General features: G+C 41.3%; 1 protein-coding gene across 4 annotated transcripts in view; it reads right to left on the minus strand.

The window, feature by feature from the left end:
* CLYBL (citramalyl-CoA lyase) overlaps nt 1-26,615 on the minus strand; it is a 225,071-nt gene that overhangs the window by 68,386 nt on the left and 130,070 nt on the right. The window lies entirely within an intron of this gene.

Here is a 26,615-nt window from a genome sequence, read left to right on the forward strand (position 1 = left end):
TATTGATTTCCGTGAGGAAGGGAGAGGGAGAGAGAGAAACACCAATGGTGAGAGAGAATCATTGATTGGCTGCCTCCTGCATGCCCCCCAGTGGGGATTGAGCCCACAACCCGGGCATGTGCCCTTGGCCGGAATCGAACCCAGGACCCTTCAGTCCACAGGCTGACGCTTTATCCACTGAGCCAAACCAGCTAGGGCCCTCAATCATCTTTTGATGAGTTACTGAGTGAATCATTGATCTTGCTAGTATGACAACCTCACCAACACTGCTACTCCTATGTAAGAAAACAACTCCTACATTACTTCAGTGTAGAATGGAGATTTCCATTGGCTGGCAAAACTCGGGTGTGGGTTATTCTTGAGAATCCGGACGAGTGCGCCAGTGCCTGCACTCCCTGCAGCCTACATCCCGCTTCGTTTCTCTCTGGAAGCTCCCAGGGCCCTCTCTGATGGTATACTGGCATATCTTCCCTGAGTCTTTGTGTTGGCCAAGAGGAACATGTCACATTGGTAATAATGTCAGTAAACTCGGAAGTTGCCAAGGAGAACAGTGAGCGAAGGCCAAGAGGAAGCCAGCAGAGCCTTAAACACGCGAGCCCCAGAAAGCATCTCATTACCAGAGGCGCCAGCCGTCACACCCTGGATGAAAGGGCATAATTGCTGAAAACAGCTAATCACTAACAGCATGACAGCCAAGGACCTAAGCGGTCCCTTTCTTCACTGCAGACCTGCCCCACCACCAGGGGAAAAGGTGCCAGGAGAGGAGGCCAGGCAGGAAGACTCGCTCCTGTATCAGAGATGCTCCGGATGCCCTCTCTTTGTTTGCTATCAAGCTCAAAATCTTGATGCCTTTCTCCTAATGCAGTGCCTCTGGACGTCAGAGATGTGACTGTGGGCCCAGTGTGGCAGAGGATGGTCTTCTGTGTGATGTCGCCATTCACAGAAGGACATTAACATTTTGCTTTGGGGAGAGTATGTGGACAAATAAGGATTGGGCACCCATCGTGTACACACTACCGCATAAGGTTCCTATGAGAACAATAAAATAAAAAATAGGCCTCATAATTTTTTTTGTTCAATTGTATTTATTTATTACTAGAGGCCCAGTGCATGATTGAATCATGCACGTGTAGGGTCCCCTACACGCTTTTGCTTTTCACGGTGGAGCTGGGTGCCTGTCCACTCGTGCACCAGGCCTTTCAGAAGCCTCCGGCTGGGCGGAGGCTTCTGAAAGGCCTGGTGCCGGAGCAGACAGGCACCCAGGTCCCCCACTTTTGTTTTTTTTGTTTTTGTTTTTGTTTTTGCTGTGAAAGAGCTCATTTATTGGGGTGGTGGACTCAGTGGATCCAAAGTGGAGAGCTGGTGAAGGGATCGGTGGCTTCCAGTTTCAAGCGCTGGTTCTCAGTCCTGCGGCACCTGTTTATGGATCGCTTCGGCGAGGCTGGGCCAGGTCAGGGCCGCACGCACTTTGGCATCTGGGCCAGGGATGCTCTCCAGGCCCCACAGGGTGAAGCGGCTGAAACTGGTGGAGGCACGAATAAAGCGGTCGAAGTCCCACTCCAGCGCCTCCGGGGGGGGGGGGGGGGTTTCCACCAGCTCCTGCTCCTCCTTGTTGGATCCCGCTGAAAAGTCCTGCTTCCCCACCGACTTCTCTTCCGTCACCATCACGTATCCCAGCAGGCCAGGCGGCACCTCCACCTCCTCGCCCCTCAGACTGCGGCCCCGAAGCGACACTTCGAGTCCATCGGGACCCTGACGGATGGCCGGGGTGAAAAAGCGCCCCACAGGGGCGGGCCGGTTAACCCGGACTTCACAGGGCAGGAGGTGCAGCGTGTGCGCAGAGTGACGGGGCGTAGGTGGATGCGGTGCTTCTCCATGTCTTCCTCGTCGCTGCTCCCCATCCTCTGCCGGGTTTCCGTGGCTCGCTGACTGAGGCCAGAGCTCGCTCCCCCACTTTTGATGGTCCGTGGCCGCTGAGGGGGCTACCCTGCTGTTGAGAGGCACAGGGGGCGGGACCCCCTCAGCGGCCGGGATCTGGCCGTTGAGAGGCACAGGGGGCGGGAGTCCAGCCCCCTGTACCTCTCAACAGCAGCGTAGCCCTGCTCAGTGGCAGTGGATCCGTGCCTCTCAATGGCCGGATAGGCCACCCTGAGTCCCGCCCCCCAGCCTCCGCCGCCCAATTGTGGGCGTAGCGGAGTGATGGTAATTTACATGGTACGCTATTATTAGATAGGATGATAATCCATCAAAATAAGTATATGGTTTCATCTAGCAAATGTTCACATAGATATCAAAACAGAAGTGGTAGCAGGTCTCTGGGAGGTATGTTTCTCTCTCATTGATGTTTCTAATTCTCTAGTCCTCTCCCTTCCTCTCTGTAAAAAATCAATAAAATATATTTAAAAAATAAATTGCCAACTAAAAAAAAATCTATCTTCTTTAGGCCTTTGCGTTTAGCCTACAATCTTATCTATAAATATAAAAGCCTAAATGACTGTCCGACCGCCTGGTAGGTATGATGCACACTGACCACCAGGGGGCAGATGCTCAACGCAGGAGCTGCCAAGCTGTGGTGACTTGGCAGCGGCAGTTCTTGGGTGACATGCCCCGGAACCAGAGAGGAGGGAGCCCAATTCCAGGGTGGGTCACCCAAGAACTGCCCTTTCTCAATCTGGGACCCCTCGGGGGATGTCAGAGAGCCAGTTTTGGCCCGATCCCCGCAGGCCAGGCCGAGGGACCCCACCTGCTGGAGGGACCCTGCCCACTCCACAGATGCCCTTCGAGCCACTGCGCTTCCCCAGGTGCTGCGGTCGGGAGGGATGACAGCGGGAGGTTGGCTCCAGGGCATGTCCAGCCCCATCTGGCCCAGTCCCGCCCCACCGGCTATCTTCTAATTAATTTCCTTTCAATGTGCACGAATCCATGCATCAGGGCACTAGTTTATAAATAAAATGGATTGATTCAAGTTCAATAGATTTAAGTAAGTTCACATCTCAGTAGGCGCCATTTACAACTTTATTAAATTCCCTTAAATTTTAAAATCTGTATTTATGAACTTAATACATGCTCTTTTTAAGTTGTTCAAATGCTTGACCTAATAAGCCAAACCTTACCCAATATTTGTAAGTCTATAAATTACTGGGGACTGAGGTTGCTGATAGGCCACAGATCTCTGCCCAGCACACATACTAGGCCCAGGTGAGTCTTCTACTCCAAGAATAGTGAGCCCTCTTATTGTTGCCATGACAACAAAAAACCTAAGTTCATACCCTTCAGATAGAGTTGGTTTTCTTGAATCTAAACTATAATCTAACCTAATTCTTTGCTCTGCTTTGAGCTGTAATCTTTCCACTCAAGCTGCTGCTAACTTTTTTCAACTAATCTCTTTTCATATTATTCATATTCTTGGTTGGGTCCCAATTTTTTTCTTTTTTAAAAATATTTTATCCAGGTAAAATTTATCTAACATGAAATTTTAAGTGTACGATTTAGTGGCATTAAGTACATTTACATTGTTGTGCAATTACCACCCATCTCCAGAACTTTTTTATCTCTCCAAACTGAAACTCTATACCCATTAACTATGAACTCCACATTCCACACTTCCCCCAGCATCCAGCAACCATCATTCTACTTCCTGTTTCTATGAATCTGACTATTCTAGGTACCTCATACAATATTTGTCCTTTTGTGACTGGTCCATTTCACTTAGCATAATGTCTTAAGATTCAGACATGTTATTGTTTGTGTCAAAATTTCCTTCCTTTTTAAGACTGAATAATATTCCAGATATACTTCATTTTGTTTATCCAGTCGTGCATCATGGACACTTGAGTTCCTTTTACCATTTGGCTGTTGTGAATACTGCTGCTACGAACATAGGTATGCTGGGTCCCAATTCTTATATATACTTTAATGCGACCCAACCAGATTCTGCACCAAATCAAATATTTGTGGCTGAGTTGTGCATGCTCTGGTTGCCACAGACTGGGTTGAGGAGGTCAGCCAAATGGGTGACGATGAAGTCAAAAGGTACAAACATCCAGTTTTAAAATAAATGTCACATATTAGGCCCAGGTGAGTTATGGGATGTAACATAAGCATGATGACTATAGTTAATTATACTGTACTGCATATTTGTGTGTTTTTTAAATATATTTTTATTGATTTCAGAGAGGAAGGGAGAGGAAGAGAGAGAAACATCAATGATGAGAGGGAATCATTGATTGGCTGCCTCCTTCACGCCCCCTACTGGGGACCGAGCCTGCAACTCAGGCATGTGCCCTTGGCGGGAATCGAACCCAGGACCCTTGAGTCCACAGGCCAATGCTCTATACACTAAGCCAAACCAGCTAGGGCAATACTGTACTGCATATTTGAAAGTTGCTAAGATAGTAGACCTTAAAAGTTCTTATTAAAAGAAAAAAATTCTGGAACTATGTAAGATGATGGATATTAACTAGACTTATTATGGTCATCATTTTATAATATATACAAATATCAAATCATTATGTTGTATACCTGAAACTAATATAATGTTGTATATCAATTATAACCTCAAGAAACAAAAAGAAAATAAGTCCAAAAAGGAAAAAGCTATATACATGAAACTCTTTTTTGTTAAAATTAAACAATTTTAAGTTATACAATAATTTTATAATAAAGTTATATAATAGCTAACTATTAAATTGTAGTAAAAAAAACTGGAGACCATCTAAATATTCAGCAGAAGAATAATTAAGTGCATTAAAATGAAACCACTTGATGCATATTTATATCTATTAAAATAAAATATTTTATAGTAATAAAAAAGCAGAATATAAATTTATCAAACTGTAATCATATTAAGATTATGGCTGCAAAGGGACAAAGACTGGAAAAGAACAGGGAAATATTGAAGCAACATATTGTGGGACTGTAGATTAAGAATGATTTCTTCCCTTGTAAAAATATTCTTTATTGCTGCAGTTTAAAGCAATAAAAATTAAAAATTTAAAGTGGCTAACAAAACTTGTCCATAAAAATAAGGGCACCTGCTGGGCTATTCTGGTGGTTAAATAAGTTAATGGATGCAAAAACACCTAGAAATAGTTCCTACAAGCACCCATCAGGGTCGCTCTATGCCCCTCACCTTTCCTTCCTTCCAGCTCCACTGGCCTGAGGCTGCAGGACCAACAGTGATCACACTGTACTTCTGCACCTCTCTCTTTCTCAGCGAGTGTTGCTTTCACTTTTGTTTTTGTTTTTAATCTATGACTTCTAGAGTTCAATAGGATCTAGACACATACTTTCTGATTCTCATCAAAATGAATTTGTTTGTTTTTCCTTGGTTAATATACAGTTTTTAAAAAGCATAAAGTACTAACAGCATGGCAGTTTCCCCAAACTAAACATAGGGTTACTATAGTCTAGCAATTATACTTCTGGGAATATATCCCAACGAGGTGAAAGCAGGGATTCGAACAGATACGTGTGCACCAACACTCATAGCAGCATTATTCACAATAGCCAAAAGGTGGAAACAGCACAAGTGTCCACCAACAGATGAATCAATACACAAAATGTGTTATATACATATACTGGAATATTAATTCACTCTTAAAAAGAAAGGAAATTATGATACATGTTACAACATGTTTGAACTTGAGGACATTATGCTAAGTGAAACAGCCAGTCACAAAAGGACAGATACTACATGATTCCACTTACATGAAGTGCCTAAAACAGCCACAAACACAGAAAGGAGGGTAGTGGATAGCAAGGGCTGGGGGAGAGGAGAATAGGGAGTTATTATTTAATGGGTATAGAGTCTCAGTTTGGATGATAACAGCATTCTGGAGATGGATGATGGTGATGGTTACATAACAACATAAACGTACATAATGTCCCTGAAGGTACACTTAAAAATGGTTAAAATGGTAAATTTTATCACAATTCAAAAAAAGTATATGGTATTAGCATCCTTCACAGGTAACAACTTACCTGGGCATTAACAGCTTCCTAAGCATTATATTGGCATCTTACCAAGTACTTTCTAGAGGCCATGCCTTGGGTGAAAGATGAGAAAAATGGGAAATTTTCAGTTTTTGTGGCAGGTGAGACAGAAGACTATAGGACACTGCAGCTACACAAATCCCATTACTCTGCCTGCCTGTACAAGATCACTCTGGTCATCAAGGAGTGTGGAAAAAAGTCAGAGGTGAGAGGTCAGTTTAGGGATGGGGTGGTGGTGGTGGTCATGGTGACAACGGAGGAGGAACTCAGAAAAACAATAGCGATAGCAAAACCAACAGAGAAGCCCTCTGAATCCACCTGTCATAGTCCAAACAATTGTCTAGTAGTTGCACAGTTCAACATCAAATCCAGATCTTTGTAAGAGCCCTTGGGAGCCAGATGGCACAAGCTCCTGCCAGGGACACTTCCCGATGACAGGGCACTCAGGCTGCTCTGCTTGGGTGACGGGCTCTCTCCCATTTATGCACTGCTCATTCTTCAACAGTTCTTTCTCCTGTTGAGTGCAAATCTATATCCTACTTTCCCTTCTGTAACACGCATCGTACCTGTCAGACTTGGGCAGTATTCGCTGATGGGATTCTGTTCCCATTCTGCCCTCTGAAGCAGCATAGAATAATTCCTCTCCCTCTTCTCTTTGAAATCTTTTCTGGTTTCAATTCTTCTTTTCTTGAGAATTAACATCAGCAGCACCTCCGATTGCTCCTAGTCCTCTTGTCTATGGCTTCAAGACCTGAACTCCAGCCTTTAGATGTGACCTGACCATCCTCCTACCTTCCTTTAGCAGACTTGTTCTCCAATTAGGGCTGCTGTGGAACCCACTGTAATCGTGACTATGAATGTCTGACTCCCAGGCTAGAATGTAAACCAACTGACAGTTCATATGCAAAAGATGTGGTGGTTTAACCATTTCCTTGTTCATTAATTCAACCCATTGGATCCCCAAGATCAATACAGAAAACATCTCCTAAGTGGAAAAGAAATAACAATGGTCCAGTAACTAATCTATTTTAGGCATTCTGGTAGATGTTTTAATATATAATTTAACCCATACATCAACCTATGTAGAAGTACCACTTCCTCCACTCTATATATTAAGAAAGTCAGGCCCTGGCCAGAGTGGCTCAGTTGGTTGAGCATCATCCCATGCACCCAAAGGTTGCAGGTTTGATCCTGGTCAGGGCATGTATGGGATGTAACTGATCAATGTTTCTCTCTCACACACACACACCTCTTTCTCTCTTTCTTCCCTTCTCTCTCTCTCTCTCTCTCTCTCTCTCTCTCTCTCTCTCCATTCCTCTCTAAAAATCAATAAAAATATATCTTCGAGTATTTTTTAAGTGAATGTATAAATAAAAGAAAGTCAGGCCTAAGTCCACACCAATAAGAATCAAAACCAACACATCTTACACCAAAGCCCATTTGCTTTCTACATTTCCGTTTAGATATGTTAGGCTGCAGAGAATGCAAAATCCAATTCAGACTCAATTGAACACTCGGGATATTTATGTGACAGTATCCAGTGGTAGGGGAGCTTCTGGGTTGGCAAAGCCAGCAGTTCAACAATGTCATGCCCATTGCTTCTGTACCCACTTTGCCACCCATAATGTTGTCTTTGTTCTAAGGCAGGTTGTCGTTAGCAGTAACCGTGGCGACATGCCTCTTTGTTACTGCTAGCAGGAAAGAAAAACTGATTTGCCATGGTTCTCTTCTAAGAGGAAAAACCACTTTAGTAGAAACCTTCTGCAAGCTACTCCAGATAACTCAGTGGCTGTAAAGAGTGATTGCTGATAAGGAGGATTAAATTACCCTTCTCTGGCTGAGTCAGATTTAGCCTTTGAATCAGGATGGGTTCCCTGAACTCAATATCCATTGCTCAATGTTGGGAAAAGGGGAGTCCACCACAGTTGTGCCACCCTACCTCTACTGAGAGCAGCAAAGCAGCACAGGCAGGCAGAATGCTGAGTATGGGGATATAGACCCAACCCCTGCCCTCATGGGGCTTCCAGGCCATATGAAAGCCAAACACTGCCCAAGTCTGACAGGTACGATGCATGTTACAGAAGGAAAAGTACATGTAGCACACGCAGAACACAGAACTGGGAGATCACTGAATCTCAGTGGCTCTGGGAGGCTGCCTAGGGATGGTGCTCCTGGTGAGACTGGAAGGAGGCTAGCAGAGGGAAGAGCACAACTCTCACCCTTGACCTTAAGTCCCTTGGGACACCTCCCAGCCAGAGACAATCACTTGCTCAGTCACTCATTCATGCTTGCATTCATTTCACAAATATCTCCTTGCAGCAGGTGAGAACTCATGTACATCCATGGCAAAAGGAACTTACTTAACAGATGATTAGCCTGTGAATGAGCCAAGCCTTATCCTTTCCCCCTCTTTCTCACTTTTATTCTATTGTTTATTTGAACTTCCACTGGAGTCTGGACACCCCCCCCGCCCCCCCGAAAAGTGCTGAATTTCAAACCACAAGTGGTACATTTTGCTATCTCTAAAGTTTGAGTTCAGTTTGCAAGGAAGAGAATTTGGAATTATTAAGTTAAAATGAGGTTTTAAAATTATAAGTAAACTAGAGGCCTGGTGCACGAAATTCGTGCACGGAGGGGGGTTGTCCCTCAGCCCAGCCTGTACCCTCTCCAATCTGGGACCCCTCGAGGGATGTCCGACTGCCCGTAAACGGACAGTCGGACATCCCTCTCACAATCCAGGACTGCTGGCTCCCAACTGCTTGCCTGCCTGCCTTCCTGATTGCCCCTAACCGCTTCTGCCTGCCAGCCTGATCACCCCCTAACCACTCTGCTGCCAGCCTGTTTGCCCCCAACTTACCTCCTCTGCCAGCCTGGTCACCCCTAACTGCCCTCTCCTGCAGGGTTGATCACCTCCAACTGCCCTCCCTTGCAGGCTTGGCCCCTCTCAACTGCCATCCCTTGCAGGCCGGGTGCCTCCCAACTGCCCTCTCCTGCTGGCCATCTTGTGGTGGCCATCTTGTGTCCACATGGGGGCAGGATCTTTGACCACATAGGGGCAGCTATATTGTGTGTTGCAGTGATGATCAATCTGCATATTACTCTTTTATTAGATAGGATAGAGGCCTGGTGCATGGGTGGGGGCCAGCTGGTTTGCCCTGAAGGGCATCCCGGATCAGGTGGGGGTTCTCTTGGGGTGTGGGGCGGCCTGAGCGAGGGGCCTGTGGTGGTTTGCAGGCCAGCCACACCCCCTGGCAACCCAAGGGGAGGCCCTGGTATCTGGAATTTATTTTCCTTCTACAATTGAAACTTTGTAGCCTGGAGCGGAGCCAAGCCTGGGGCTCCCTCGGAGGCCGGCAGCCATTTGTGTTGGGGTTATAATTGAAACTTTGTTGCCTTAAGCGGGTGGGCCCAGCCAGGGTGTGCAGAAAGCTTTGCTTCCCCTGTTGCCGGCGGCAACCCTGGCCTGCTCTCTCAAGCTCCATTCTGCCGCCATTTGTTTGAATTTGTTTACCTTCTATAATTGAAACTTTGTAGCTTGAGTGGAGGCTTAGGCCTGGCAAGGGCCGGAGGAAAGCTTGGCTTCCTCTGTTACCTAGGAAACCTTGCTCTCTGTGGCTGTAGCCATCTTGGTTTGGGTTAATTTGCATACTCGCTCTGATTGGATGGTGGGCATGGTTTGTGGGCGTGGCTTGTGGGTGTGTCGGAGGTATGGTCAATTTGCATATTTGTCTATTATTATATAGGAGGATTTCAATGACTCGTGTTCCTTTATTAGGAGTTTCTATGGATAGGTCCATTAGCTTCGGATTTCAAACCTCAGGATATGCAGAAAGTGACAGTTTCAATAAAAATGCAAACTGAAGGGGGAAAGGAACAAGCTGTTTGACTCATACAGAATTCGGTAAACAAAGCATATAAATTTCCCTTAGCTTTTCTGAGAAACATTCTATTTAAGGTAGCAGCATATTTTACTTCATAGAGAATTATTTCTTTCTATTACTTACTTTCTAAAACTTTAGGCTTTTTCCAAATCAATCAAAAATCATCAGATGTTGCATTCAGTCTGTGTTGTTGTTGTTTTTTTAAATCTGTCCTCTGAAATGTCAATAAAAGAATGCCTTAGAACAGTACCATTCTTGCCATGAGGACGTCTCTATTTTTTCATTTATTTTGGTGGTTGAAACTGCACTTGGATGTGTAACTCGCACATTGTGAGTACTTGATAAATATCAAAGTAATAAGAACAGGCAGGGGAAAAGGGAAAACATTCAGGCTGCATTTAAAGGTCTTTAATAAATGTTCCTCACAGCTTGAGCTCAGATGTGTAGAGGCCAGGAGACCGGGGCACTCCCACAGGGCCAAGTGCAGCTCAGGGCCCGGCTGAGGTCCAAGGTGATTATTCTTTAACCAAGCCCAGCCTCCCCTCTGCCCTCACTTCCTCCCTGAGAGCAGGGTCTGCTCCCACAGGGCCTGCTCCAACGAAACCTTGTTCTCAGGAAAGGATCGAAAAAGTGATTATATCTGTTAGGGCTCTTTCTGAAGCAAGGACAGAAAAGCACCTCCAACAGGCTTACACCCAAAGTGGCTTCAGGGGCTCAGGTGAGTGTTTTCAGGTCAGGGGTGTTTTCACTTCAGGTTCTGCTAGAATCAGCCCCAGACAACACTCTCAGGGCATGGTTCCTCTCTATCCCTCATTCCCATCTTCTCTGGGGAGGCTTCATTTTCGGTTCCATGTGGCTGCCCAGGCACCATGGCTGCAGCAGCCCTAGGCTCACCTCCTCTCAGGTGAGATCCTTTGAGAGAAAAAACACAAACCAACACATGTATCCTTTCGTCTCACAACAGGACTGAGGTTCACTCTGATTGGACTGAGCCAGTTACTGTGGACAGCTGAATGCAATTCACTGATGGGTTACCCCTGGATCCCAGACTCCCTGGGGGCTGAAGCCACACTCAGACCACATGGACAGGAATGGAAATCACCAGCTGACCACTGAGGAAGGCAAAATGCATGCTTGGTGGCAAACCACAAATGTCTTCTAGACCCATTCACATTGTTCCCAGGAGCATTTCCACTCTTGCCGGAGACAAAGATTTAAAACCGAAGTCTCAAATGGCTCTTGGATCATGGGAGATGCCAGTGCTCTGCTCAGGAAGGCACTGCTCCCTCAGCCCCTAAGGCACCCGGCCGCCAGCTGGCCTGGTGTGTGCACAGAGACACGCAGCTCTTCTCCAACATAAGCAAACACATGATGTGACGTGATAAGACATGGCATGATCGCTTCACATGTAAGCCTCTACCAGAAAACCAGGGTGTTGATGTGACTGATAGCCACAAAATTATCCCTACTAGTACATGGGATGGATATGCACAGGATACCCATGTGATTATCTGCCATGAAGACACGCCCTTCCCTGATTCTAATGCGTTTACCTTCCTCCGTGTAGACAGAATTGACACTCACGTGGTGACTTCCTCCAGATACACACGTGATTGATGCCCATGCAATTATCTAGCACAATGATATGCCAGTGATTGATAACCATGTGATTATCTGCTAAGATGATACCCATGCAAATGAAAATTGGCAAGTCCTGCAAGCTCTAATAATAACCCTCACCAGCAAGCCAAAACCAATGGTTAAGCCGTAAGGAAGTTTCTTCTTTAAAAATAAAAAGGCCACCCATACATTGTTTAATGTATATGTATATCTATATCTATACGTGTGTGTATAAGTGTAAGTGTGTGTGTGAGAGAGATCCATCTTTTTGTAGCATTTAAAGTAAAATTTGGAATTGGAATATAAAAGTGGGGAAAAAAATGTCAAGGCTCTTTCCAGCTCTAAAATTCTCAGATTCTAGGGTCTAACAATATCTAGGAAAATGTTTTTATGATGTCACAAAAAGTAGCATCAGTTTGTGTTTTAGTTCATAGAATTTGGTTTCTAGTGACTATTTTTGGCCCACTGGGGACAATATTAAAAAACCAGGAGAAGGGAATTACTGATGCAAATAACTACAACTGAAGGTGGGGTGCTGACATGTGCACCAGCAGGGCCACATTTCCAACTCCAGAGCACGTGCCGTATTACAGACAAGGCCACACTCAGCTTCACTTCCTGGCCTCCATGCTCTTCTTAAAAAGAAACAGTCTAAGTAATAGAATGTTTAGTCACTTATCTTGCTCCTTTTTCCCAATTCACTGTTCTGACTTTTGAGAAAAGCATGTAATATCCCCATAGAATTTGATTATTTTCTTTGTTATTGTCAAAAAATGCTAATCCATGAAGAGAACCTTCCTGGGTAATGTTAATTCAGCTGCCTGTTTTATAATAGGATTATGTTTTCCAGGATTTCAAAACCCCACTTGTTAGCTAGCAAATAGACTTCCACAACAGCTATAAAATCTAATTTAATCCCTATTGGCATTAACAAAATAGCTGAGGTACAATTTACGTCTAACTACACTTAACACCCTACAACCTCCAATAAATACATAACATTTCTTTTGAAGTTATAAAAGGAAACTGTTCAGTGGGATAACCAGAGTCTCCTGGGTCCAATCATGCAATATCTCTAAGGCAGAACAAATGTTGTTTACATACGGTAAGGATTATGGGGAAAGTTTATTTAAACAGATTAATTCATGTTTACATGTACTGATGCTCCCTTTTCCATCATGCAAATTCAAGTTAAAAATGATCTTCATTTCTTTCATTTGAAAATAATTATAGGGGGAGTCAACTACTTGGTCTGTTACCATTTAGTTTAAGAACCTAATTAGGTTAGAATACATTTCAGAATAGAACAAACACTATGCCAAACTGAAGGTAGGAGGCTGATATCATATTTCACTTTGCAAGGGGGAGGGCATTTTTTGGAGGGTGGGTGAAGATAAGGGAAGGGGGCCAAAATAATCCCATGAGCCAGAGAGAATGGTAAGATGATTCCCTTTTGTCTCTGGCTCCTCATTCCTGTAGTACCCTTTTTTCAAAAATGGAGTTGAGTCGGCATTAAAGGGCCTTCTGGGAATGTAAAATTCGAGCGCTGTGAAACAGACATATTTCTTCTCCTGCCCCTCCCACCCTTCCTCCTTCAGACAGGTGACTATCGGGAAGCTTATGGTAGGCCAGATGGGAGCAGAGATATGCTGGCAAGTACTGTTTCAAGATGAAGGAGGGGAAAACAAGGAGGCTGACATGTAACATATCAAAGAATCTCCAAGCACTAGGAAGTTGAACATGAATCTCAGGGCAGTCCAACTTCTTTAAAGATGCAAATTGCAGTCAAACACAGAAAACAGTAGGGTTCTGTTTATCCTTTCACCAAGGGTGCAAACTGCTAATCAGGCTCCATTGCTGGGCTGGCCATTTTGTTTATCAATAAACAGGAAGACAGTTAGCCTATAATTTTCCTGCCTAGGACTGGTAGCCAAAAGGAAATGCTGGCAGCTTGGTAGTACTGAGTTCCAGTTGCATCAAAACCCAATTATTATTGTAATAATGTATGGGTGTTTGCAAGTTGCACAGGCACACTACACATGTCCACAGAATCATGTGAAACATATTGGCAGGGAACGAGCTTGGTGATACATGGACTAAGAGGACCTGTCAAAATAGGCCGGTCCTCCAAGATCTCAGCTGGGGAGTGTTGTTTCAAAACACACGCTGGAAAAGAGTTAACATGGCAGATATGGAAATCTTCTACATGTTAACACAACATAACAAAAACATGGCTTGACTAAAATCAAACAACAAATAGGCAGTAATCTCAGCTCCAAAATGGGAAGTTTGATTGGAATGTGCTATAATTACCATGACAAGCTCTATTACCACAGAATGCTGTACACCCTCTGAAAGAGATGCTCAGAGTTGTTTTCATGTCAATGGAGCTACCTTCCTGACATAAGACCCAAATCTAAAATACAGGACAAGATTTAAAACCTCACATATTAACAATAATTCAATCATACACATGTTTAGGCATTCATATTGTCCAAATTAGTTCTTTGTTCCATTTTGTCTGTACAGATGCATCTGTGAAAGATTAAGGTGCACTCTGAACTTCATGTAAATCCTGAGATGGGGCATTACAAATATGAAATACTAAAGAACTATCATTTCCACAACACATGCTTCTATTTTTCCCCAATTTTAATAGATTTATGGTGCTTCTATTAATATTGAAATAATACATGTAATATAAGTTATATTGATCACGTGTAACTCATTTATTCATCAAATGTTTGCTAAGTACCTACTATGTGGTGTGCACTATGGTAAGGTGTGGGGGATACAGTGGTACCCTTTTCACAAAGCTGACAGTCTAAAAGGGAAGCAGATGTGGAACAAGTCATTACATTAAGGTGTGATCCTGTCATGATGGAGTAGGTGGACCAGTCACTTAACAATTATCTTCTGAATTGTTAATTTCTGGAATTTTCCACTTAATATTTTTGGACTGTGGTTGAAATTGCAGAAAGCTAAACTGCAGATAGTGCTGCCACACTGGAAGTACCAGTACTCACTAAATGGTCTCTAAGTCTTGCACCTTTCAGCACCATGGTCAGCTCTAAGTCCCTGTCCTCTTAGGAAGTGCAGCCGGGGGATAAAATGATTGTGGGAAACTGCCTTCAGCCCAGAAATGAGCCAAAATTCAAGGAGGCTGTCATCTTCCAGACAACCCAGGAGGGAGGTGTGATCAGGCATGTCCCTCCTCTGACCCTCAAAGTTGAAGGCTTATATATGTAATTTGTCTCTGGAGAAAGCCCAGTTGTGTCTCCCAGCCAGAGAGCCATGACTGCCCGGATCAATGGGAGTGCTTGATCTGGTTTTCCCTGACTCTCTCATGTCTTGACTCCAAAGTTGGGTTTTACATACCGACTTCAGGCTCCCTCTGCTCTGAAAGCCTATTTGGAACTTTTTCCCCCCATTTATTGGCTCTACTTTGCCTTCCCACATGCATCTATCCATCACAGCTTCAGTAAAGAGGACACTCCCTGTGCCCTGCAAACCCTGCATCAGATGGGCCAGACCATCAACCTTCTCCTGCTACTAGGGAAGGGAGATTAGACAATATGGATGATAGGCTTAGGGAAATAGCCTTTTGGGGCCCAACTCTCAATTGAAAAAACTTGGGAAGTCTTTGGAAACCCTACTTTCACCTCAGGCCAGCTCACTGGATCATCTTTCTCACTAGGCTTTTGCTCTTCAGATAGATGTCTAGGAAGGTATTTTTGGTCTAGTTATCTGGAGCTAATCAATTCTTTGCCAAAGAACACACTGCTTCTTAGACTACATTAGCTGGAAATTCGGGGCCCAACTGCTAAATTTTGGAGGTTAATTTCTAACCAATGGTTAGCACAATTGCATCACATGGGGAAAATTGTAAAAATATATTTGAAATAGATAGCATATCTATAGTAGAAATTAAACCAATACCACCACCTCCATCACCAACCTGAGAAGCTCTGCTATAGTTAAAATACATGGTAAAAGTGTAATATTATTATTATTTTTGTTATCTCTCTAAATAAAAATGTTGCATTATGCCTTAAAATATTTCCATCTATTTATTATTGAAAACATGGTGGTATTTAATTCTTCATTTTGAAGTATGGCCTCTAAAATAAGGAAACTTGAAATAAAACACTATTCGTTTAATCAAGTATGTTACTCTGCAAGATTTCCTGCTGTCACCCCTTTATTTTGGTGGTGGCTACGTGTACTTGTTCTTTAGTCACAGAAATTTAGCAAACTGCAACCTCTTGGGCTCATTTTGTGAAAATCACCTGTAGTCTCCTGGTTGTTTTTGTTTTTTTTGTTTTTTTTTAAAAAAAGGAGTTTTTAATTGGTAGCTAAACTTGGAATAAGTAAGTTGAATGATTTTCACTATAGTCTCTAAGCTATTTCTTACTTCATTTCAGAGGAAATGGCTGCAGTTCCCACTTTTATAAAGTTGCAGTTCATTTAAGCTGGGTTCCTTTCTTACAATCCTAATTTTGAGCTGGATGGAGCTGAAAGATCTGTTTCATTGTCATTGCCTATGCCTGGGCGTTCCGTAGTCAGGTATTTCATATTAGAGATCATACTCAGTCTTACTTAATTGGATTCCTAGGAATGGCAGGAAAAGAAATAACTGACAATTTGAAGCCTGCATCTCTTTGTAAAGAGATTTTGTTGAGCTCATTAAAGGGAAATTGCTGACTATTATGACCCTAATAGAGATATTTTAATTCTTGCATTAAGAAGATGCTTGTTTTAAAGACTAAAACAATGAGGGTAGGTGGAGGGTATTTTGTTTCATTTTGTTTTCTGGGTTTAAAAAAACAATTAATCCACAAAAGAGGACAGGTTATTTAAGGATATGAAGAGATTGACAAAAGACTGAAAATACTTTACTACTTTTATGAAAACCTGGATAGGTTTTTATATCCGAACCTTTAAGGATCAAAAAGACCTTGCAGAGTTGCTAAGCACAGTTCAGCTTTCCATACTGTTCCAAAAAGACTCACAGATACCCCAATTCCTATTGAAGAAATCTCCTAAGCTCTCAAGTCTTTTAATAAAGGCAAGGCCCCTGGGAGAGGAGCCCTCCCATCCTAATTTCACACCCCTATTGAAGAAGAGTTAGCTCCTCACGCCCCTGTATACATTTAAACACTCATTGCCCGTCAGTTAGCTTTCTTCCTGTGGGGAGAGTACACCTCGCTAGTCTACTAATTTATTTCAAAGTGACAGCACTGAGGTATTTAACATTTAGCCAAATGGATTTGCGTGTGCATATGGTAAGTACAAATGGCGCTTGAGCGTCCATGTATGTGTGTGTGTGCACATGCTCAAAATGAAGTCAAACAAGAGAGCACAAATTAAAGAGAATACATATGTTCACAGGGTAGAAAAGGATCTTCCATGTGGGTGGCACATAAAGAAAGGTATTAGAGAGTAATTCAAGAGTTAACTGGTTTAAAACAAGGAGTGTCCGGAAATCATTCATATTACTCAAAGATTAATAATGAGCCAATAACCTTCACTGATAGTTGGTGTTTCTTAATGAGCAACTCATTCGCAAATGCAATGACTGTAGATTCTGCAGAGTCTGACAGGAGTCCTGTATGAATTATTTGTTCAAGAAGAGGCACCTTGAGAGTGGCTTACTGTGGAGGACACCATCACACTCCCCTGGCCTATACAACCACTGACCTTCCTTAAGGTCTCACATGTGTCCTGATATCCAAGACGGATGGAGGGAGCAGAAGCATTTAAAGAATACTGCCAAGGGAGGGGTGTGTGTGATCCTATGGAACTTCTGAAAAACTGACTGGTGCCAGAGGACAAATGGCTTCCTCTTCCTTTTCATAGTGGAAGACAGCTTGGACAAGACAGCCTCCTGGCAGCTGTGCCCTGTGCCAGGCAGAGCAGGTGGTGGGGAAGGGAGTCCCTGCTCTTATCCCTATGGGCCAAGGGCTACCCTGGACACTGCTAAAGGCAGCTCTCCTCAGAGAGCCCATCCCTCTCCCCATGGCAGTCCTGATCCCATACAGATAAAGTCACTGTGAATGGGTCTTGCTCAGGACCCAGACCTCAGCCCAGCTCTCTCTTGCTCTGAACTGTTCTCACAGGGCCCAGGCCCTCGCAGGCAGATTCACTGTCTCTAGAGTTTTTTGTTTGTCTACAATAGTTTAGGGAGAAGGTTAACAACAGCAAACTTGGCAGACTCCTATCTGTGCCAATATTTTACCCTATGACAGGCAGGAATCTAAGATATGAATCAATACCAGCACACCTGGGCATTCTAAGCAATCATCAGAGACTTGAATTATACATCAGACCCGTGCCCAGGAGTACAACTGCTATTTAGGTATTAATCAAACACACATATAGCACTTATTATGTGCCAGGCACTGTTCTAACTACTTAAAAAATAGCCCATTTAGCCCTCGCTGGTTTGGCTCAGTGGGTAGAGTGTTGGCCTACAGACCGAAGGGTCGATTCCAGTCAAGGGCACATGCCTGGGTTGCGGGCTCAGTCCAATGTGCAAAAGGCAGCCAATCAATGATTCCCTCTCATCACTGATGTTTCTATCTCTCTCTTTCTCTCCCTTCTTCTCTGAAATCAATAAAAATATATTTTAAAAAATAGCCCATTTAATATAATTTTGCGGAGTAAATACTATTTTTACTATGATTACCCTTCTTTTATAGAAGAGGAAACTGAGGCACAGAGAGGTGGAGTAATTTGCCCAATGCCACACTGTTTACGATGAGATGTTAACAGAATCCAGACACAGTTTAGCTCCAAAGTCTGTGTTTTTGGCCATCAAATATGTTCCTCTATGTGAAAGAGAATGTGCTCACTATCCATTTTCCTAAAATTTCTAAGCTTTATTCCTTTAGAAATGACACTGCTGCTTTTAAAAAAAAGCAATATTTATTTAGCACTTGAGAGTTTACAAAGTGCTTTTCTATTTGAGCCTCACAGCTGGTCCTGTGGCTGGCAGGGCAGGTTTCATTGTTACCCATCTCATGGGGACAGATAAGGAAAGAGAGGCTCAGGAGATGACAGGGCTCAAGTTCCCTAGCCAGAAAGGGTTAAGATAGGGAAATTCAAGCGGGTCATCAGTTGCCAAGCACCCTACCCTTTTCACTGAACCAGGCTGTTTGTATCAAAGTAACCTGCCCACAAGTGACATCCCAGATTTCATTAGCTTAGGTTCCTATAGAAAAGCCTTTCTTGAATCACAATTCAGAGTTCCTCCTTTGACTTCTTAAATGGTCAGTATAAGATCTCTTATGACCATAAACTCCTGACCTATCCCCACTGTTTACAAATCAAATTAGAAAGAACATGAGTTTATGTTTATATAAGTTGCTTCTGTGCTTCAGAGGGGAATGTTTTCTCAGGAATTATTAGAGGCTGTGCTCACCCAAATAAGAAAGCATACCAGATACACAAAGCCATGGGACACAGAAAACAGGATATCTTAACACAAGAGAGAGGGGAAGGAGTTGCAATCCAGACTTGAGGGGATCAGGAGATTCAAAGAGAGATTTCTCCAAGAAGATGAAAATGATAAAATACTGGATGCTTCTGAACATATGAAGAGATTTAGACAACTAGTGAAGAGGTGGGTGTTAAATTAGTGACAACTGAATAGAAAACTAAGCCAGAAAAAAAAGTAGGTTGGCAGAAAAGGAAAGGTAATTAGTTTATTACAACATAGTTCAACTCTAAACAGTTTATACACTGAATACTAATCTCATCAAAGTTACATATAGTTGTACTGAGACAACTGAAGGACGGCTCACACATGGTGGGGGTAAGGTGATAATGGGGACAGAAACAAATCCCACAGTAGGGAGTCAATATCATGCCTAAAATTGGGGGGAAAATCAAGAAGTATGTTACTTAGAGATATGGGAGTGAATTCCATAATAAGCTAGAAGAGGTAAAAGGGATTCTCTCTGGAGAGGGGAAATGAAATAATAGTTAGGGGGCTGCTTTATTTCATAACTATTTGACTCTTTATGTATAAGAATAAACTTTAGACTAATTTTGTTCAAGTTTACAATAATTTTTTTTAAAAGAATGGATACTTTACTTTTGGCAATGTGGCAGACCATATTATCTGAAGGGCCATCCTACTATGAAATGGATAAATTTCAACAAAAGCGCTTTTTAATGTATTGCTGGAATCATAAGAAGGTAAGGTTTTCAGAGGCCAATGTAAAATGATAACAACAAATAAGTTGAATTCTGATTTACGAGAGGTCAAAAAATTAAAAATTTAGGAACCAAAGCCTCTATCAGACCTGGTATAACGTTCTAAGCCTGCAACAACTGGAAGGTGGGGAAAATAAACTGCAACTTTAGATTAGTACTATCCCTGACTCCAGGCGGACACATATTCTCTTTGGAGGAAAACCTGCCCATCCTAGACCCTTATAATTCCAAGAATTAATTCCAATCAATATGGGTTCATACAATGAGTATAAATCAGTGAACAACAAAGCAATTTAGAGGCAAAAATCTTGAAATTTCCACATTCAACAGATATGAAAAATAATAAAACAGAACTTCCATATATGAAAACTATAACCAGAGGATGGGTTAAACAGATTAGACACAACTGAAAAAAGAATTAGAAAAGTGTTGCTTAGATATGAAGAACTAATCTAGAATATAGCACAGAGATAAAAGGAGACAAAAAATATAAAAATATATTAAAAGACAAAGAAGATAAACTAAAAAGCTCCTAAATATGTCTATCTGGCATCTCTGAAGGAAAATATAGAAAGGATGGACTAGAAGCAGCATTTAAAGTACTAAGGGTGGAAATTTAAAGAGCTGATAAAAGAAACAAACCTACAAATATAGGAAAAGTAACTTATACTATGTGAAAGAAGGAAAAAGAGAAGGGAGGGAAGAAGGAATAAATTAACTGTAGTCAATATTTTAGTAAACCTTCAGTACACCAAAGACAAAGATCTTAAAAACCAGCCAAGGAAGAAAAGACAAGTAACCTAGTTTTCAGATGACAACGAAGTTCTCAATAGCAGCAATACTAACCAGAAGACAATGAAATAATATCTTCCAAGTTCTGAGAGAAAATAATTGTCAAACTAGAGTTGTGTATGCAGCCTAACAGTAAAGATATTTTCAAATAAACAAAATTGTGACAGCTTTCTATCAACAAACCTTAGCTACAAGGAAATTCTGAAAGATGCACATCAGGAGAAAGAAAGGTTACCTGAAGATGCAAGAAGGAATAATGAGCAGAGAAAGTGGTAAAATATGTAGGTTAATATAAATAATTACTATATATATAAAATATTTATATTAATAATTCAAAATTCATAGGTTTAAAAGAGATAACTACAATACTGGGCAAAAATAACATAAACTACAAGGAAGATGATTGGATTTAAAATTTTCTGAAATTCTTGTGTTGTCCAGGAAGAAGATACAGGTTAATTTTAGGCTTTGTTAAGTATATTTGGTAAAATTTCAAGGGTAATCAATAAAAGTTAGAAATATAGTCCTAGCTTCTAACTCTAAAAAGAGGAAAAATTGACTGATGAAAATAAACCAAAAAAGTCAAATAATCTTAAAAGGCAAAAAATATAAGAAAAAGAAGCAGAACAGGTGAGGAAAACAGGACAAAAATATAATGGTATATTTAAATTTATCAGTAATTACATCAAACTAAGTGGATTACTATTTCAGTTAGAAAATAGAGATTATCCACATGGATATAAAAAATTTAAAAACAATAGGAGGCATATTTAAAACAAATATATAGAAAAGTTAAAAGCAAAAGGCTGAAAACAATATACTAGGCAAACACTAACCAAAAGAAAGCTAATGTATTCATATCAGACCACATAGACAAACTTTAAAACAAAAAGCATTTTGGGGGGATTTTAGAGCATCAGTGCATAATAATAAATGATTCAATATACCAGAAAGATATAATAATTCTAAATTTGTATACACCTAATAATATAGGCTCAAACTATGAGCAGCAAAAACTGATAGAACAACAGAGACAAATTGGCAAGTTTTCCATTGGAGAGTAAATTTCAACTAGCCCAATAATTGATATATCAAGCAGATGAAAAATCAGTAAAGATCTGGATATTTTAACAACATAATTATCAAGCTTGGTCTACTAGAAAACATAAAGAAATCTGCTTTTAGTAAATAGAAAATACACATTCTCCTTAAGCACTCATGAAACATTTACAAAAATGGCTCATGTGACAGGCCATACAGCAGGACATTTCCAAAAACCACAACATTCAGATCACATTCGGTAACCATCTTGCAACGAGCTAGCAATCAGTAACAAAATAATGAATTAAAATATCTGCCATACACTTGGAAATTTTGAAATTCTAAGTCTCTGCTGCTCAAACTATAGTCTGGGACCACTCTTGGCCCACAAACTCTGACATGACCACACCACTGCAGGGTCAGAATAAAATGGGAATGTGAATTTAGAAACTGCTATAGCATTGGCATTGCTATGACACTCAAGCAGCATTTAATTTTCTAGCAATTCTTTTTTTGGGGGATTTTGCAAAAGTGTAAGCCGACAATAGATTGGAAATGCTTTAAAAATAAAGCAAAGTAACAACAACAAATAAAAATAACCAAACTAGCTCTTCACCAAGAGAGTTTGGGAAGCACTCTTATGCATCTCATGGCTCAACTAAGAGATCAAACTGGAAATTAAAATATACTTAGAATCAAATGATAATAAAAAGTATGCATTTTTATAGACCTATCTTGTGAGTTTACAATTGTTTACTATTTTTCCTCTTTCACCACCTGCCTTTGACCCCTCCAGGTTAGGGGCCATGCAGCCATCTTTGTTGCCCTCCTGCCTACCATGATGCCTGGTTGAGTAAGTACTCAATACTTATTTAAATATTGAGTGTTTACATTTACATATTTAAACTTAAATGTTGAATACTTAAGTAAATAAATAAAAAATAGCAGCCCTGGAATCCTGCCTCTAGTTACTCCATTTCTGCCATGTTGGCCTCCCCCAAGTGTCATGGAGGTTCACCAGGAATCCGTGATTACTTGGCTTATTTTCACTGTGTCCCAGCAAGCAGGGGCTTAGACAGGCCTGCATCTCCTCATGCATTTAACAACGAGGAGGAGAAGATAAGCAGGAAGTGGAGACAGTCTTTTCATCACCCACGCTTGGCAAGGTGAGTGGTAGTGCCTTCCTGGACATGAAGGAGCTGCTTAAACACAAATTGGATTAGCAGACCAGGATTAGAGCCCTCTGGAAGGTATTATATACTTAGAAACTGCTCTGAAAACTCCTATTGTTTTCATTATAAGCCCATACTACACAGAGTCAATAAAATGAAATACTGGGTTAGTCTATTAATAAAATGAGATACAGCCCTGGCCCAGTAGCTCAGTTAGAGCATTGTCTCAATGTGCCACGGTTGTGTGTTAGATCCCTGATAAAGCAAGGTTGTGGGTTTGACCCCCAGGCAGGGCACATACAAGAAGCAACCAATGAGTGCATAAATAAGTGGAGCAACAAATCGATGTTTCTCTCTCCCTTCCTCTCTCTAAAATCAATAAATAAAATTTTAAAAATAAAATGAGGTATCAAATGAAGTGACTACGTTTTAATAATACCAACAAAGTTGAACTAGGCAACAATAGTTCAGGTTAGCAAAACTCTATGTATAACTAGATCATCTGAAATGAGAGGTTTAACCTATGTTTCATAAGATATAAGAACACTGAAAGTGGTCTATATCCTATCTCCTCCACCTGGCCAGTGTGGCTCAGTTGGTTGAGTGTTGCCTGGTGCACTGAAGGGTCGCCAGTTCCATTATTGGTCAGGGCACACGCCCGGGGTTGCGGGTTTGGTCCCTAGTGCATGCTAGAGGCAACTGATCAATATTTCTCTCTCCCCCTCTCTTGTCCTCTCTCTCTAAAATCAGTAAAAAATATTTCAAAAAATAATATTTAAACAAGAAAGATGATTAAGAGGTGACTTCAAGACAGAAAAAATAATGTGAGATATGTGAGAAGTGTCAGACATATCTAGACATTTCAAATGAATTGAAATCCCAGGTCTAAATGAATTACAGTCCCAAGATGCTAAAAGAATTTGTAAATATGAACACGGAATTCCTGTCATAATCTTTGAAAAACCAAGGAACACCCAATGATGACAAAAAATAAAGAGCTTTCAAAAAAGGGGGAAAAGGTTAATTATGGAATATGCTGACAGATAAACTCGAGGCTGACTATTGGCAAAAATTCTAGGAGATACAATTCTGCCATTTACTGGCACTGTGACCTTGGGCATATTTCCAAACTCTTCTGTAAAGATTCAATGAAATAAAATAGAAAGCATTTACTATGCACAGAAAACTCTCAGCAAATGGTACCTATTACCAGTTTTGTGTCTCTACATTTCCAAAAGAAGGTGGCAACAACTAGGTACTGACGTGGTTTTTTCAAGGTCAAGTCTCATTTAGCTAACCTCATTTTTCTGGAGACACAAAGGTGCGTGGGGAGAAAGTGTTCCTAAAAGGTGTGTAGGGAAGGTCTTCATTTTGAAATGACACTAGATAAAAATCTCTTGTAATATCCTTGTGAAAAGACTGAATTTTAGGAGAATGGTGTTGACCTCTCCATGCCTCAGTTTCCTTATCTGTAGAAGGAACATACTACTACCTCACTGGGTTGTTATGCAAAAAGCCCTTAGAACAGTGCCTGGCATTTAGTCAGCACTATATAGATGCTTGGTAAATAAACTGCAACAGAATTTCCTAGTGGCATGTTTGTGCAGGACCTGGCTCCAACTTCTTCATTTTCATCAGAAAGTTGCTAAAATTTCATACAGTATACATACTGGTCAAATACTCAGATAATATAAATGTTGGATGAGGAAATAAAAATCCACAAAGACCTTAACTGTATTTCAGGCTATGGCTATGAAATGAAATACATGAGATAAAATTAAATCCTGGACAGAGATTTTAAGAAAAAAAAAATTTTTTTTTTTTACAGTACTAGTATAGTCTGGCTTGCCAGAACTTTCTGTGGATAAGAAAGGGAAATTTAGTTGATTAAAAGCTCAGTGTGCAGCCCGAGCTGGTTTGGCTCAGTGGATAGAGTGTAGGCCTGCGGACTGAAGGATCCCAGGTTCGATTCTGGCCAAGGGCACATACCCGGGTTGCCGGCTCAATCCCCAGTGTGGGGCGTGCAAGGAGGCAGCCGATCAATGATTCTCTCTCATCATTGATGTTTCTATATCTCCCTCTCCCTTCCTCTCTGAAATCAATAAATATATATATATTTTTTTAAAAGAACTTCTTTAAAAAAAAAAAAAGCTCAGCGTTCATAAAACAGTGTGTCTATTAATTAATGTGAAGTTTAAGTATATTAGGAGAACCGGAGTGTCCTGATGAAGACACAGACGCCAAGAGGGCAGGCATGGTTTGTCCATCATAAACTCTTTTCTTCCCTTCCCCTCCTTAGGTTCCAGGTACAAGAATGAGCTCTGGTCCTAGCTGGTTTGGTTCAGTGGATAGAGTGTCAGCCTGCCAACTGAAGGGTACCAGGTTCGATTTTGGTCTAGGGCACATATCCGGGTTGCAGGCTCGATCTCCAGTGCAGCCAATCAATGATTCTCTCTCATCATTGATGTTTCTCTCTCTCTCTCCCTCTCCCTTCCTCTCTGAAATCAATTTTAAAAAATGTATAAAAAAAAGAATGAGCTCTGGGTACAAGAATTAGCTTAGGAACACAGATGAACAGAAAGAAAATGAGAGACAATAACGAGTCACATTTCCAACTCATCTGGATGGCAGGACACATCCTCAGGTGGGTATGAGAAGATGGCCTCAAGACATGTGAAGAAATGTAATTAGAAGTTTATGAGGGCACTGAATGCCTCACTGTGCTACATGCCAAATAAATTCCCCTCTAATCATGATTACTGCAGGATTTATCTAATCTATTTCCTATAGGAAATCAAGCTACTCAGAGGCATTTTATCACATTTTTTCCTCCTAATAATACCTGTCCCTGACAAAGAAGATTTTGTTATCCCACAGTATAGATAAGAAATTGAGGCAAAGAAGTAAAGTTAATTGCCCTAGGTCACACAGAATTGGAATTACAGTATAGTATTTCATCTTAGTGTGCACTACATGAGTTTTGGAAGGGAGCATGCTAGAGTCACATTATGTCTTTCGAGAAAAGGCTGATTTACCTTAATCTCTGGCAGAAAGAAGATTAATTGTATTTTCCTTAGTGCATGTCAAAGACCTTGAGTAGACACTTTATTTATTTTTATTTTTTCAATTTTTTTTTTTGAGGTTTGAGTAGACACTTTAAATTCCACATGCTTATTCTCAGCCTTTCCCAAATACTTGGAAAGCCTTGAATTGACCATTAGGAAGATGCTAGAAATTAACTTTCTTAAAAAATAAAGCAAATATTTGTTTGCTAGAATCTCCAAGAAAAGCAATCAATCAAGAAAGGTGTATAGTACAGCCATGCTGTTCACCTAAGGCAAGAAACTATCCCAATAGGCTTATATTGAGATGGTCAGCTCCTCTGCGCCCAGGCCCCACAGTCCATTCCCAGCCCAACCTCACTGTCCAGGGACTAGATAAACGTCAAGTGAAAGTCCAATGCAAACATTAGTTATTGTTCTAATGATTTACATATTTCACCTAATTATTGAAAAAAAATCCATGTTCATTATAAAAACCTGGAAAATGAAGTTAAGCAAACCAAAATGAATCAAAAGCCCCCACAATGCCACCATCCAGCAAGAATCTTTTGTACCTGTTTACAATTGGATGTTTTCTGAGGCTCATTTCTCTGGTCAGGCCATGCGTAAATCAGCCAAAAGCTGCAACCCTAAGTTCTATGCACAGTTTCCCTTTAATTAAGTAGAGAAAATGGTGACTTATCTGTAGAAACTCTCTTTTATTTTCTTGGCACTTTTCCCATAAGAGATAAGACCACTACTTAATATACCTGGCAGTAAAAAAATAAAATAAAAATAAAAAATAAATTCCCAATTGCTTCTTACCGGCCTGAAAAATTTATGCTACATTTCTA

Source organism: Cnephaeus nilssonii (genome assembly GCF_951640355.1).
Source record: "Cnephaeus nilssonii genome assembly, chromosome: 8".
Classification (NCBI taxonomy): Eukaryota; Metazoa; Chordata; class Mammalia; order Chiroptera; family Vespertilionidae; genus Cnephaeus; species Cnephaeus nilssonii.